Consider the following 15,305-nt stretch of genomic DNA (forward strand, 5'->3'; position numbering starts at 1 on the left):
GTTTAAATAATAACCCTATGAGGTAGTCATTAGTGGTTATTAATATCTTCATTTTATACATGATGAAACTTTGGCAATGAGGAATTTAATAATCTGTTCAAGATTATGTAGCTAATGGAGGGTAATGACAGAGCCAGAACTGTGAGAATCCTAATTCCAGAAGTGTTTCTAGTTGGCTTTTCTTCCTCTTAAAATTTGAATGCCTAATTGTATCTTTCATCAATTTATCTTAACCATAGAAATGCAAAGTTTGGTATAGTCTTAGATTTGTACATGGGAATTCATGTGAGGATTATATAATCCATATTAATTAATTGAAGAGAATGTATTTGGTCTTAGAGATTTGATTCACTTTGTCTTTTTAATCTTTTATTTATATGTATGTGGATAGTATATTAATATGTATTTCTGTGTACTTCTATTTTAATATTCATATCACTATTTATGCCATAACTTAATTCCACCAACAGACTGACATTAATAAGGCTTATTATTTTACTCTTAAAGGAGTAAAAAATTTTTCTTAAAGGAAAAAATCCTTAATCTCTTTAGAAATAAGTATTCCCCCTCTTGAGGCAAACTGTAATTTATTATATTCATTTCTTTCCAAAAATCCTTTTCAAGCAATCTACCTAATTCATTGGAATTCTTACCTTGAATCCTTCAATCTAATCTTGTCATGATCTTTTATGGTTCTTAATTCTGTTGTAGTTACCTCCTCTCATTTTCATGTCACTAACAAATTTGATAACCATGTTACTGATTCCATCATTTGAGTCAATGATAAAAAACATTCAAAAACCAAGTTAAAGACACTCCATTGGTGACCTCCTGGAGGATGACCTTCACTGAGTGGCCCATGATCATTTCCCACTTAACTTTTCTGAGTTGTGATAGCTAGGTAAGAATCCTTCATTACAGTATAAAATTTGGATTTTCTTTTAATCCTACATGCATTGTGTGTGTGTGAAATCCTTAGATAGTAGCTGAATGACCATCTCTCTGAAATTCAGTTCTTTCATCTGCAAAATAGAGATGATGATTCCTATGGTGCCTACTTTAATAGCTTTATTGTGAGGTGAGATTTCAGAGATGAAATATGTAGTGCTTTGCAGACTTTAGAGTGCTATATAAATGTCAGTAATAAATTTGGTTATTTTAAAAATCAGTAAGCTATAGTATTGTAGAAGGCCTGAGTTCAGATCCTGTGTAAACTATTATCTGTGTGATCTACAACAAGTCATTTAACCTTTGGATTTCAGTTTTCCTCATCTGTAAAACAGGTGAGTTAATCTGTAAGATCCCATTCCATCTCTAAATCCTCATTAAGCAGTTAAGTTTGCTTTTTCTTTTTTTCAAATACTTTATTTTATTCAGATATTGTTTTATTAGATTGTTTTTTCAGGAGCTTGACTCTTCTCCATATAATTGTGTTTTCATGATAACATTAAAGGTTGATCATGCTGTTCTGAAAATATGCCTTTTTTCTCTTAAAACTTTCAACCATAATTACAATGAATGAAAAGCATTTATTATATGCTTGTTTATGCAAAGCATTAAGGATACAAATAGAAAATCCTTTTCAAGAAGCTCACATTCTAAGAGGGAGGAGGGAAATGGTAGGGAAAAAAGAGGAAGGGAAGGAAGGTAGAGGAGGGAAAAGAGGGTGGAGAGAAGAAGAGGGGGAGAGAGAGAATGTGAGAGAGGGAGAGAAACAGAAAGAGAAATTGGAAGTTTCAAGCAAACTAAGGCCCTGTGGACCTTAGGTTACAACCATAAAGCACATGTCTTATGTATTTTTAATGGTATTTCCTTTGATGAAGCTTTATTTATTTCTAATATGAAACCATTTGATAATAGTAGGGACTTTGGTACTGTGTTCATTCTTTTCTGTACTTTCAAGAGTTGTGGCTGCTAAGGAGATAGATGCTGCAGAATTTTAGACACAGACTAAGGTCAATCAACATTATACACTTTTTTAAATAATGGAATGCGAACTCAATATGAGTCAATAGTGTGATGTAGCAAATAACAAAATTAGCATAATCTTAATCATTAAAAGAAGCATGTTTAGGACTTGGGACATGACAGTTCTGTTATGACTAGACTATTTTTAGGAAAGATGCTGATAAACTGACAAGGATCCAGCATGGGAGGATCCTGAAAAACTTCAAGATTTTAAGGTCAAACACTATGAGGTTCAGTAGAAGGAATTAAGAATACTTACCCTAAAAGAACCGGAAATTGAGTGGATCAGTTGGGCAATTGCTGAATAAGTTATGGTATATTAATGTAATGGAATATTGTTATTCTTTAAGAAATGATGAGCTGATTTCAGAAAAGTCTGGAAAGACTTACATGAACTGATACTGAGTGAAGTGAAAAGAACCCAGAGAACATTGTACATAGAAGCAAGATTATGTGATGATCAGCTGTGATGGACTTGGCTCAATGTAGTGATTCAAGGGAATTCCAATAGACTTGTGATGGAAAAGCCCTCTGCATCCATAAAGAGAACCATGGAGATTTAATGTGGAGTAAAGCATACTCTTTTCACATTTGTTGTTATTTGTTTGCTTGTTTTGTTTTTTTTTTCTTAAGATATTTTCCCCTTTTGATCTGCTTTTTTTGCTCAGCAGGATGAATTTAGACAGATTTAGACTTAAGGAAAATATTTCTAATAATTAGAGTTGTGTAAAAGTGGAATGCGTTTGCTAAGAAGGTAGTGAGTTTCCTTTACGAGATCTCTTTAAATGATCAATTTTTAAGTATATGATAGAACAGATTCTTGTCCAAAATTTGAATTAGATACTGGCATTAGAGGTGCATTTCAACTCAAAGATTCTTTAATTTTTTTTATATATAGTCCTAGAAGGGTGATTAGAGATGATCTGATCCAGTCTAATTTATTGAGTCGAGGAAACTGTTCATTCAGTGTTCCTTGCAGAACTTGGCCTAGGATGCAGGTCTCTTTACAAGCAAATGATTTTTTCACAATCCCATAAAAAGTATATATAGAAATAGATAAATGTCTATATATGAGAATAGGCTTTCTATAACTTTTATTTTTATAAATAGATTATAGAAATTGTTTAATTTTTTTAAAGTAATCTTAGAGCAGGTAGGTGGTACAGTGGATAAAGCACCAGCCCTGAAGTCAAGAGGACCTGAGTTCAAATCTGGTCTCAGACACTTAACATTTCCTAGCAATGTGACCCTGGGCAAGTCACTTAACCCCAGTTGCCTCAGCAAAAAAAAAAAAGAAGAAGAAGAAGAAGAAGAAGAAGAAGAAGAAGAAGAAGTAATCTTTAGATTTGCAATTTCTGGCAACATTTTTGAATTTCACAAAGAGAACTGGCTGCTTTATAGCAATAGTGAAGTTTAATGTCCTGGAGTTATAATCTTTGTATAGTACATTTCCCTTTGTTCCATAAATCCCTATTATTGAATAAAATTCAGCAAGACTGTGAATAGTTCTTAATTAGTGAAATAATTTTATTCAAAAGCTTAGCCAAATTTTCCATTCCCAGCCAAATTTTCCTAGTTAATCTTAAAAGCCTAACATTACCATGATAAGCTTAATTTAAAATAATGCAATTAAGTATAAGATATACAAAAGAATCTGGGGAAACCTTTATTAAATAATGCAAAGAAAACAAGGAACAGAACCATAAGAATGGTTAATATGAGACAAAATTAATGGAAATGAATGGACAAATAATTCTGATGAAGACTCAGTGATTAAAAATTTTTATGCTTTATGTACTGAAATTAATGACATGTAAATAGTTATTAGCAAATTTAGCTTTATTGATGTTCCAATGTTAAGGTTTTAATGAAACATTTTAAAATAATCTTACATCATTCTAGTTGTAATTTGTAAAAAAAGGAGAATGATACAATTTTTAAAATAATAAAAGGCAATGAAAGCATCACATGCATACATGTGTGCATGTTATTTATGTGTGTATATAAGTAGACCCAATGTCATCCGTTTGAAACAAGGAAGAACAATTCATTAATCCAGGGTTTGTTTATACCATGAAAAATATTCAGTTGGTAGCTTAAATAAAACCTTATTTTTAACCTTAAGACAGATATGGGTATATTCAAGCATTAACAAAGCTTAGATTCCTGCTGGGAAATGAATATGTAAAATTCAAACATGCTTATAAAATAAGTTATAATTTAACTATAGTCACTATGGCAGTACCAAAGGCAGGTCCTTATTTTTAAAGGAACTTATCTTGGATAAAAATATGTGTAATAAAATCTCTATTAATCAGATTTGCTTGTTTTCAACTATTGACAGTTGTCTTTAAGCATGATATAAACATGCAACATGAAGTGAAATCTCTAAGTAGTACAATATCATGTGTTGAGATTGTAAATAAGCAAATGCATATGATTCTGAAGCACAAAGAGCTTTTGAAAAACCTTAGCATTTTATTCATTTAACAAATATTTATTTAGCACCTATTTTGTGCAATACACAGTGCGGATTGGGAGATAAATGGCAAATGCAAAGAGATATAATATGCAATATTGCATAAACATTAAAGAGGGACAAAGCAGATTGATATATTCCTTTGCTTTTGCTACCTATCTTCCTTTTCTGTATGTATTGTTCACAGATGATTGTGCACTCACTGCAGCCTCTGAAGCTGAAATATAACAAAGTGTGAATCGATTCTCTGATCTTTGTGTTAATTTTGGCTTAACAATCAACACCAAAAAAACACAGATTCTCTACCAGCCAGCACCACAGCATCCATATGTGGAATCAATGGTTACAGCAAAGGTAGAATTTTTGAATATTGTGGGCAAGTTCACTTCCCTTGCACTGCTCTGATGGGCTGTGGTGTTGGTTGAATGCTAAATGTACATTTGCCTAAAAGACTATTTTATGGAGAACACAAAAAGCAGGTACTCACAGTGGTCAGAAGAAGCAATACAAGGAGACTTTCAGGATTAATATGTAAGAAAAGGCTCTTAAAGGTCCTTAAATACTTCCCTATTACTTTTTTAGCTGAAAAAATTGAGACTAAGAGTGATTGAATGAATATAAAACTGAAGTAACACACTTGGTTATGCATACAGTTCTAGAATCTATGCTTTCCTGAAACCTTATGCACTACACCAAATACACTACACATCAGTGAAATATTTTAAGTATCATATATAATATCCCCTCTTTTATATATACAAACTATATAGCTTTGGATAAGTCCCTTAACTTTTCAATGCCCCCATAAATTTCTTCTGTCTCCAAGCTGCAATATAATCGCTTGTTTGCATTGATAAGAAGTTCCATCTCTAAGAGCTTCCTTTATCAATAATCTGTGCCTTTCTCATAAAACAAAAATTAAAACCTTTGTTCCAAAAAAGTAATTTTTATTTATATCCCTTTAATTCCATATTTCTAAAGAATAGTTCTTTTTTTTCACATGTTTATCACTATTAGGGAGGTATTATTGCTTTTCGTGGACATTAATATTTAGTACTTTATATTTTAATAAAAAGTATGATATAAACTTTTGAGTTTTTAACTATTTCATTAAAAATTCAAGATATCTATATCAAAGAAACATTATTGTTATTGAAGTAGTTTTCAACATACTGGGTTTTAATTTTAAAGCATTTTGACCATTAAAAAAAAGAAAGAAAGAAACTTCCCTGACTGAATCAAGTGACCTAATGTTTTACAAGAATCTTAGGGGAAAAATCCTTTTTTTCCTTCCAAGACACATTTCCCTGAAAACATGTTTTTTTTATTTAAAAAGTAGAGGTCAGATAAAAGCTTATATAAGCTGGTCTTTGTTACTTTTGGAAAATACTTTCATAAGGTTAAAAACGTTTTCCAAATTTAAGTTTGGGTACCTCAATTTATTTTAACAATGAGAGTTAAGAAGCGATTCCAAAAGTAAATTAATTTTACTTCTCAGATGAAATCAATGTACAGAAGATATTTAAAAGCTGGAACATAGTATCTTTAGAAAATTAGGTTCAGATTATTATTTCAGTGTTGAATTTGGTTATAAGATACTTTTCCTTAAAAACAGTAGAAATCCCTTTACAGATGTGGGGCTCATCTGAAGGCTGTTGACATTTTAATTATGCCACAAAATCATATTTTTGGGGTTTAATATCTTTGACATTTCAAAAATCCTCATGGCTGAAATTTGATACACAGTTTATTAGGTTTTATTTTGCCTGTTCTTCCCTTCCCCCTTTCTCCCTTCCCCCCTTCTTCCCTTCCCCTTTCTTCTTGTACTCCCCTCCCCCCCCCCCCATTTAAATTCCTTATGTTAAGGACTGGCTTTAAAAATTTGCAAAGAAAAAAAGAAACCTAGTTCATTTTCTTATAAATTGGGCTGTTATGTAATACCAAAATATATCATTAATTCAGTCAAAATCAAAGGGGGACATCCATTGAATTTGCTTGGTGGACAATATGAAGAAAGAAATATAAAGAGAAAGAAAGCTACATAGGGGGAAAGAAAAATGAAAGAAAAAAAAGGGAGGAAAGGAAGGAGGGAAAGGAGAGAGAAAGAAAGAAAAATCAAGCGAAAGAGGAAGGAAAGAGCTCAATTAAATTTTTCACTGCTTAATTAGTTATTTGAACATATAAATATCACTTCAGATATTTTGACATCCTACATAAAAAAAAAAAAATGCCTTATAAGAAAGCATTGTAGTTCCTAGATTCATAGTTAAAAATTCGCTGAGAACACATTGTATCTTGCTGAAACCTATAACTGTTTAAAGACTCTTGAAATTCAATCATTTTAGGACTATTTAAAATTGTCTTTGATCTTGTCTATTTCAATCACAGATTTCTAGTACAATATTGTAATTTACATATTATTCTCAGTTTTAAATAGAATAAATAGATTATTTAAGATTAAGACAAGAACTAAACCCAAACTTCAAATCAGATAAGAATTGGTTAAAGAACTCTATTGTTTTCCCAACTTTTTTACCCTTAAAAAAATTTCTTTAGTATTCCAGTTGATATGTGATATTGACATAGGTACTCCCTCTGGTGGTGCAAATTGCAACCCATCCAACACCTCATCTGTGCAATTATTATCCATAAAATATACATATGTGACCTACATATAGGGGGCCTTCCCACAGGTTTCTTTCATATTCTTTAGTATACCTGCAGCATTTGGGCTAGCTAGCTTTTCTCTCTCATTGACATTACATGGTTGTCCCTCTGCCTTTTTCAACCATATACTTTCTGGGTATTTTTTAAGTCACATCTGCTAAGCAAGTAATTATTAATAATCTCTTTTAGCCCACATTTGTCTATTACATGCCCTTCCAGTAAAAGAGTAAACCTTGGATCTCTTGCAATTTCAATTATTTTGAGAATGTAGTGTTGCATGATTCGTAGCCATATGGAATTACCAGGAACATATTGGTGTTAAAAAGATGAGTTTTATTGCCAAGGAACAGTTTAGATTTATCCAAACACATGTTATGCTTTTATATATATTTATTTCAATATATAATAATATTTATTTAATATTATATAATATATAATTATAAAATATATAATAATAATATTTATTATATATTTTATTTCTTATGCCCCCATGTTAGAATAAAAACTCAGTGTGGCATTAAAAGCCATTTACAATTAGCTTCAACTTTTCTTTCAAGATTGATTTCATATCACTTCTTTTTACAATGTTTGTGTTCAGGGGCAAGATAGGTGGTATAGTGGATAGAGCACCAGCCCTGAAGTCAGGAAGATCTGAGTTCAAATCTGACCTCAGATTCTTAACACTTCCAGCTGTGTGACGTTGGGCAAGTCACTTAATCCCAATTGCCTCATCAAAAAAAAAAAAAGTCTATGTTCAAAATGGTTTACCAAATGATCTTTGTACATGTACATCTCTTTCACCTTGGTGCTTTTACATAGACAACCTTCCTCATAAATTCCAGACCTCTGCCTAAGAAAATCCGCAGGTGCCCGAGGCTAATGATTTTGTACAGCTCTGCCTTACTTAAATCCAATTTACTTGTAAGTCAAAACATAACCCTCCTGCTATCACTGATCCTCTTCGAGAATGAAGAACCAATAACAATGGTTAGACTGAGGTCTAAGTGCTGACTCCACAGGTGCCTTTCTAATTTCTGCAATCACTGATAACCTCCTTCCTCTCCCTCCCAGTCACTTCATGTTTAGTTTACATGTACTTTGTATTCACATCTTGGTGAACTTCCTGCTTAGTACAGTGCCCACTACTTAGGTACCACTAAATCAGTGCTTTCTAAATTAACCTGAAGTAGAGAACACAAGTCTCATTCCTATTTACAGATCAGAAAACAGAAAATCAGAAAAGTTAAATGACTTACTGAAGATTACAGAGCAAGCAACATTTCCAGCCCTCAAACTCAGATCTTCTAACTCGAAGCCCAGTGCCCTTTCTACTATGTGCTAGTTCTGATTATACAGGAGTAAAAAAAATTAAAACCTGAAATCTTTTCACATAGATGGATTAAGCTATATGTAGCTGAAGACACTGGCTAACCCTTACCAAAAAAGCAAACAACGACCACTTCTGCGATTTTTCCAGACTATTTCCACCATGAAGTAGTAGTTGTCTTTCTTTTATATTACATGTTTTCATCTAGGAGATTGTTTTTGTTTTTGTTTTTTTGGTGGAGAGGGGAGGACTTGAGGAAAAAATATAAGAACCTAGAAAATTGAATATTGGTCCAAATATTAATTATGCTTCTCAACTAATAGTCCTTAATCTATGAGCATTCTGGACTTTAATATTTCATCAGATCCATCTGCAGGAAGCCTTTTTTGATTCCCACAGCTCTCCATAAACTAATTTGTAGTACTACAGACATAACCTTATATATAAATACATATATGTTTATAATCATATATAATACAATTTATAATTATAGATGTCTATGTTGTCTCCCTTATTAGAAAGTAATGAAAGCTTTATGTCCTTAACACTTAGTATGGTGCCTAATAAAAAGTGTTAAATAACTGCTTGTATATTGATTAACTTAGGTTGATCCATGATCTCATTAATGTGGAAATTCCCTCCATCATAGCAGATTGCACAAAACTCATCCATTTCTTGTTTTTCCAGCATTCTATGATAATGAATAATATCATTTGGCACTAATCATCATAAAATAATTGTAGAAGGGCAATTTTATACTCTATACTTGCTTAAATTGTTTTTATATGAGATCTAATAAATAAGATTTTTTAAAATTTTAAAATTTATTTTAAACAAGTACAAAAGGAAAAAAAAAATCATTGCCATGTACATAGCAGAACTTGAAAGGATCTAATATAAAGGACTAAGTTTCCATTTCAAGAAAACCTATATAATAAATAACACAAATTGTATTTAAAACTGTTTGGCTTTACTTCCTTGTAGGTATTTTTTTACTCTCTGATGTGCACTTTTTTTTTTTTACTTTTATCTCCACCCCCCCATACATATATACATAGATATCTATGAACATTTATATATGTATACACATACTCAGAAGCATATATGTAAGAATAGCCTGTGCTTATTTACACTTGTCCTCTATTTCTCTGAAGGTAGAGAAATCTTTCATAAGTCCAAGTCTTTTTATATTTTTCTGAATTAAACAGCCCACCTTTCCTATACCATAGCAATATTTCAGCTCAATCACATTCTATCTGAGAGATTGCAGCATAGATTTTATTTGTACAAAATGTTTTTAATTTGAAATAATCAAAATTATGTATTTTACACTTCAACAACACTCTCCTCTTATAATGGTTTAAAGTCTGATGCTAGAAAATCTGCTTTCTTCACTTATTTGTTTGAAGTTCCTAATCTTTTGTGCTTCTAAATGAACTTTATTATTATTTTTTTAACTCAGATAATTTTTTTCATAAAATTATCCACTTATCCATAATAGCTTTTTATTGACAAAACATATGCATGGGCAATTTTTCAATATTGACCCTTGTAAAAACTTCTATTCCAACTTTTCCCCTCCCCCTCCACCTCCTCCCCTAAGTGGCAGGTAGTCCCATACATGTTAAATAGGTTAAAGAATATGTTAAATACAATATATGTATACATATTTATACAGTTGTCTTGCTACACAAGAAAAATTGGACTTAGAAAGAAGGTAAAAATAATCTGGGAAGAAAAACAAAAATGCAAGCAAACAATAACAGAAAGAATGTAGTAAATACTATGTTGTGGTTCACACTCATTTCCCACTGTTCTTTCACTGGGTGTAGCTGGTTCTGTTCATTACTGATCAATGGAAATGATTTGGATCCTCTCATCGCTGAAGATAGCCACTTCAATCAGAATTGATTCTCATATAGTATTGTTGAAGTGTGTAATGATCTTCTGGTTCTGCTCATTTCACTTAGCATCAGTTCATATAAGTCCCCAGATCTTTCTATATTCATTCTGCTGGTCATTTCTTACAGAACAATAATATTCCATAACATTCATATACCACAATTTACTCAGCCATTCTCCAATTGATGGACATCCATTCAATTTCCAGTTTCTTGCCACTACAAAAAGGGCTGCCACAAACAGTTTTGCACATGGGTCCCTTTCCCTTCTTTAATATCTCTTTGGGATATAAGCCCAGTAGTAACACTGCTGGATCAAAGAGTATGCACAGTTTGATAACTTTTTGAGTATAGTTCCAAATTGCTCTCCAGAATGGTTGGATCCATTCACAACTCCACCAACAATGCATCAATGTCCCAGTTTTCCCACATCCCCTCCGACATTCAGCATCATCTTTTCCTGTCATCCTAGCCAATCTGAGAGGTGTGTAGTGGTATCTGAGAGTTGTTTTAATTTGCATTTCTCTGATCAATAATTATTTGGAATACCTTTTCATATGGGTAGAAATAGTTTCAATTTCATCTGAAAATTGTCTGTTCATATCCTTTGACCATTTATCAATTGGAGAATGGTTTGATTTCTTATAAATTTTAGTCACTTCTCTATATATTTTGGCAATGAGACCTTTATCAAAACCTTTAACTGTAAAGATGTTTTCCCAGTTTATTGCTTCTCTTCTAATCTTGTCTGCATTAGTTTTGTTTGAACAAAAGCTTTTTAACTTGATATAATCAACCTTTTCTATTTTGTGATCAATAATTGTTAGAATCCTAGTGTTAACTTAATGAAATTGATACAATGCTTATTGGTTCACACCTTAGAGCAAATTCTTACAAGGTGATAAATTGCTAATACTGATAGAAACAATGCTTGTGTTCACACCTTTAGAAAGCTCATATAAGCAAGAAGCTCTTAGGGCCAGAGAGCACTCTGGGAGGAAACCCATAATCCCACTCTTGGATCCCATAATCCCACTCTCGGAGAAGGAGCATCAATAGAGCTTCAGTAAGCCAGTCAAGTTAGTTCAGCTGAAAAGATTGAGAGGGGAGTATCAAGTGAGTTCAGAGAGAAGCCCTCTCTCGGAGGTGAAGTCAGATTCATTCCATCTTCCACCTTTGTGCTGGCTGGAGGCTGAAGAAAGCAGAGGCAGAAGCAAGGGATAATCTGCAAGAGCTCTTGGAACCAAGCAGAGAGATAGGCCTCTAAGCTAACTGCGCCCAAGGAAAAAGATAAGAAATAAACGTTTGAACTTTTATCAGCTGGCTGTATTTGGAGTGATTATTACTTTTAACTGAAACTAAAGCTGCCTCCAGAAAACCTCCCCAAGAAACCTGCTCCCAGAGAGAACCATTATGATATTAAAGAAGAAAAACACTACAAATAATGATATCTAGTTCTTTGGTTACAAATTCCTTCCTCCTCTACAGGTCTGAGAGGTTAACTATGCTATGTTCTTCTAATTTATTTATAATCTCATTCTTTACGCCTATATCATGAACCCATTTTGATCTTATCTTGGTATACACTGTTAAGTATGGGTCAATGTCTAGTTTCTGCCATACTAATTTCCAGTTTTCCCAGCAGTTTTTGTCAAATGGTGCATTCTTATTCCAAAAGTTGGGATCTTTGAGTTTGTCAAACACTAGATTGCTATATTATTGACTATTTTGCCCTATGAACCTAACCTATCCACTGATTACAACTAGTCTGTTTCTTAGCCAATACTAAATGGTTTTGGTAACCACGGCTTTATAATATAGTTTTAGATCTGGTACAGTTAGGCCATCTTCATTTGATTTTTTTTTTCATTAGTTCCCTTGAAAGTGTTGATCTTTTGTTCTTCCAGATGAATTTTGTTCTTTTTTCTAGGTCATTAAAATAGTTTTTTGGGAGTCTGATTGGTATAGCACTAAATTAATAGATTAGTTTAGGTAGTATTTTCATCTTTATTATATTTGCTCGACCTATCCAAGAGCACTTGATATTTTTCCAATTGCTTAGATTTGATTTTATTTGTGTGGAAAGTGTTTTGTAGTTTTGCTCATATAGTTCCTGACTTTCCCTTGGCAGATAGATTCCCAAATATTTTATACTATCGACAGTTATTTTAAATGGAATTTCTCTTTGTATCTCTTGCTGTTGGATTTTGCTAGTGATGTTTAAAAATGCTGAGGATTTATGTGGTGTTTTGTATCCTGCAACTTTGCTAAAGTTGTGAATTATTTCTAATAGCTCTTCAGTAGAATTTCTGGGGTTCTCTAAGTATACAATCATATTACCTGCAAAGAGTGATAATTTGGTTTCCTCATTACCTACTCTAATTCCTTTAATTTCTATTTCATCTCTTATTGCAGAAACTAGCATTTCTAGCACAATATTGAATAGTAATGGTGATAGTGGCCAACCTTGTTTCACTCCTGATTTTATTGGGAATGGTTCCAATTTATCACCATTATATATGATGCTTACTGATGGTTTTAAATAGATACTACTGACTATTTTAAGGAAAAGTCAATTTATTCCTATACTCTCTAGTGTTTTTAATAGAAAGGGATGTTGGGTTTTATCAAATGCTTTTTCTGCATCTATTGAGATGATCACATGGGTTTTGTTCATCTAGTTATTGATATAGTCAATTATGTTAATAGTTTTCCTACTATTGAACCAGCTCTGTATTCCTGGTATGAATCCTACTTGCTCATAGTATATTATCCTGGGGATAATTTTCTGTAATATTTTTGCTAATATTTTATTAATAAATATTATTTAAATTATTTAAATCTAACTTTATTTGAATAAATAAATTATGTTTTTATTCACATAGTTCCTGTGTCTGTTTTGGTAGGTATACTCTCAGGTATTATATTTATCTAATTATTTTAAATGGTCTAAAACAATATTGAATAATATGTCTGATACTGCATAGTTACCCTATTTTTCTCTTTTGATTAAATCTATTTTAGCTTTGACTTTGTCTGAAATCATGATTACTATCCCTGCATTTTAATATAATAAATTCTGTTCCTGACTTTTACTTTAGATTTGTGTGTATTTTATTTTATTTGTTTGCATTTTTATGGCATTTCCTGAAAGCAATGCATTGTCAAATTCAAAATTTTAATCTGCTATCCATTTTTGTTTTGGGGGTAAATTCATCCCATTATTATTCCAAGATATAATTACTTGTTTTATATTTTTCTCTTTCCTATTTTCCCTCACTAATCTTCTGTCCCTATTCCTATCTGTTCTCCTTCCTTTGCTTTATTTATACCTGCTACCTTGCCCTAGTAATATTTAACTTTCCCACTCCTCCAAGAATCCCCCATCCTATTCCTTGCCCTCTTATTTCTTTCTGAATTCAGAAGACTTTTATACCTTTCTATATTTAATAGGTGTGTTCCCTCTTCAACCCATTCCTGATTTGATTAAGGTTTCAGTACTATTGGCCCTACCCTCCTCCTCCCACTAACATCTTCTGCAGCAATATTTTTTTTTTGCCTCAGTTGTAGATAATTGCTCCTTTTTATCTTTCCAAAACCAGTATTTTTTTAGAATCACCTCATCATATTCAGCTCAGTGCAAGCCTTTCTTTCCTAATAAAATGACAGTCATAAAAGAATTGCTATTTTTATTCATAAGTAGTTAATTATTTGACCTTGAGTCCCTTATAATTGGTCCTTAATGTTTATATTATTCCTAGATGTTATATGTTGAATCTTTCAGCTCATTAAATGTCTATTTTTTGAAATTCAGGATAATATTTAACTTTATTGGGTGAATTAGCTTTGATTGTAACCCCAGCTTCTTTTGCTCCAAGACCTTTGGTCCTTCAGCATAGTAGTCCCTAGGTTTTGCATAATCCTTATTGTAGCTCCATGATATTTAAGGTGTTTTCTTGCTGCTTCCAATATTTTCTCCTTAACAAGGGAGCTTGAACACTTGGCTATGATAGTCCTCTGTTTTCACTATGTGATGTCTTTCAGGTGGTGATTAGTATTTTTAAAATTTTTTCTTTGCCTTATTGTTCTAGAACTTCAGAGTAATTTTCCTTGATAATTTCTTGTAATATTGTATCAAGATTCTTTTTTAAATCATAATTTTTAGGCAGTCTGACTATTCTATTCTCTGTTTTTCAGCTCTGTCATTTTGCTGATATGTTTCATTTTCTTTCCTATTTTTCCATTCTTTTGATTTTGTGTTATTATTTTATTGTGTCTTAGAACATCATTAGCTTCCCTTTGTCGATTTCTAGTTTTTAAGGAATTATTATTTTCTTCTTTAGGATTTTGGTTCTCTATTTCAAGTTCGTTGACTTTCTTTTAATAATTGTCTCTATTTTCTTGAATTGTTCTTATATTTTTTGTTTTCCCCCCAAACTCTCTTATTTGATTATAAAAGTCCTTTTTGAAGTTTTTCTTTTTTGTGTTTGGGATCATTTGATGTTTCTCATCGAACAACAGGTAAGCTTTTTTTGGCTCCATTATCTTCCTCTGAATATGAATCCAGATCTTCTCTATCCCCACAATGGCTCTCTATGTATGAGAGTTTTTGTTGTATTTTATTTTTAGCAACTATTAATGCAATCAAATTCTAGTTCCAAAGTATGGGAAATAATGCCAAAAACTTCAGGTGCTTCTCACTATTATTTTCTGGGTCTGTTTCAGGGCTTAACCTTTGACTCTCTTTTCCACTCCTAAAGTGTAGAAAGTTCCTCATCACACTTTCCTGTCTAGGCTTTCCCTTTAGTGGCTGCAAGCCACAACTGTCCTCTCTTTCCTGGAACTGAAACCAAGGATCTTTTCTCCTCCAAGTGCTCACAGTAGCAGGGTCCCTGCTCCTCTGCTGGTTGATTGGTTGCTGTCATTCGTTCTTGAAAAAGAGCAGAATAACATCACTCTTAGA

This window comes from Antechinus flavipes, chromosome 2 (genome assembly GCF_016432865.1).
Source record: "Antechinus flavipes isolate AdamAnt ecotype Samford, QLD, Australia chromosome 2, AdamAnt_v2, whole genome shotgun sequence".
Taxonomy (NCBI): Eukaryota; Metazoa; Chordata; class Mammalia; order Dasyuromorphia; family Dasyuridae; genus Antechinus; species Antechinus flavipes.